This window comes from Melospiza melodia, chromosome 2 (assembly GCF_035770615.1).
Source record: "Melospiza melodia melodia isolate bMelMel2 chromosome 2, bMelMel2.pri, whole genome shotgun sequence".
Lineage (NCBI taxonomy): Eukaryota > Metazoa > Chordata > Aves > Passeriformes > Passerellidae > Melospiza > Melospiza melodia.
In genome coordinates, this window is record NC_086195.1 from 189,887 (window position 1) to 191,452 (window position 1,566).

General features: G+C 49.9%; 1 long non-coding RNA gene across 1 annotated transcript; it reads right to left on the reverse strand.

The window, feature by feature from the left end:
* Positions 1-332: 332 nt before the first annotated feature.
* Positions 333-1,273, reverse strand: LOC134415037 (uncharacterized). The gene is made up of 3 exons (XR_010026900.1): positions 1,210-1,273; positions 957-1,110; positions 333-730 (listed from the first exon to the last, which is right to left on the reverse strand). It is a non-coding gene; the product is annotated as an uncharacterized LOC134415037 (long non-coding RNA).
* Between the last annotated feature and the right edge of the window lie 293 nt (positions 1,274-1,566).

Sequence of the window (1,566 nt, forward strand, 5' to 3'; positions counted from 1 at the left end):
ATTAGATCTGATGCGAGTAGTTTTTCATATTTTTTATATCTTTTTATTCATATTTTTTTATATTTGATTAAATATTTCTGCGTCAAGATTTTTACTTCTGGAATTTTTACTACGGCAGCAGGCCATGCGGCAGGGCAGAACAGCTCCGGCACAAATGTGTGCACACACCCGTGACACAGAACGTGACAAACAGGGGGACATGAAACACGACACATCATGCTTGTGGTGAGGGCCTCGAGGGGAAAAGGCAAAAGGGATCCCAAAGACACACCAGGGAACACGGCACACCGGACAACACGACACAGACCAGAGCTGTTCTGCACTGCCCGCCTGAAAGCTGCCATCAAAAGCAGAGCCTCTCCCTTTAGCTGTCCTAAGAGGCCCTTGCAGAAGAGATTGCTTTCCCCTCTGCTCATTTGTAAATCTGTCCCAGGGATTCCCAACCTGCTACTCCGCCATCTCCAGGCCGTGGCCCCCGACTTATCTTTTGGATGATCAGTATGAGAATCCACGCTGCACCTGAAATGAGTCTGCCTTGGAGGGCCTCGTGATGGCCTGTGAGCCTCTTGGTCAGCTGCAATAAAGAAAACCAAATCCAAAGTATGAGTCCAGAGTTATGTGGGCCAAATCCCTGCAAGTCAGCTACTTGCCCTTTCCTGAGCGTGCCTGGCTCCCTCAGGCTCCAGCTTCATCCTAATTCCAAGGCTGTGGCCTTCATTAGGAGTGGCACCTAGGTTAGAGAAAGGCAAAGTTAAATGGCATTGCTGTGAGTGCACTGGATGACCTTGTGTGCTCTAAGACATGGCAATGCCTCTGCTAGGCTTCTGAACAGCCTTGTGTGGGGGGGCCCTCAAATAAACACCCTTTCTCAACCTGCTGCCTGCAAACCCCCCCCCAATAACTCCTAACTGGATACCTGCTCACCCTCCCTCTCCCAGTCACAATCCCCAACTCACCTGAAGCCTCAATCTCAAACATCATCCTTGACACTGGGAAGATCCCTCTTGGGACACAATGAATCTGCTGAAAAATTGTTGTGCTTGAGAGCTGAGCAATAAGAACCACTTCTCTCCACTGCTCACCTTGGCTGCTGGTATCCAGATTGACTTCCTAAAAGAAAGACAAAGAACAGTGCTGTAACACAGTCACCATACACACTTCTGCTGCAGAGACAAATGGGGCCTCACCTGCTCGGGGCAATCCCCTCACCTGGGATGGGGCCCTCTGGCACAGATTTAATCCATCTCAATCTGAAAAGAAAATTAGGACCAGAGTCAAACTGTTGCAGGATAACTGAAGAGCTCCAGATATCCTGTGTCCATCTACAAATCCCACCTAGAGTCCAACTACACCCCACATTACACATTCCAAGTCCCCGGGCCCTCTCCTATCGCACCAGGCTATGCGGCAGGGCAGAGCAGCCCCAGTACAAATGCGCGCAGACACCCGTGACACAGGACAGACAGGACAGGACAGGACAGACAACAGGGACACAACAGGAACAGAAATCTCTTAGCAAGGAAAATGGCTGCAAGGACTGAGAGAATGCAAAAGGAGATGACTGAG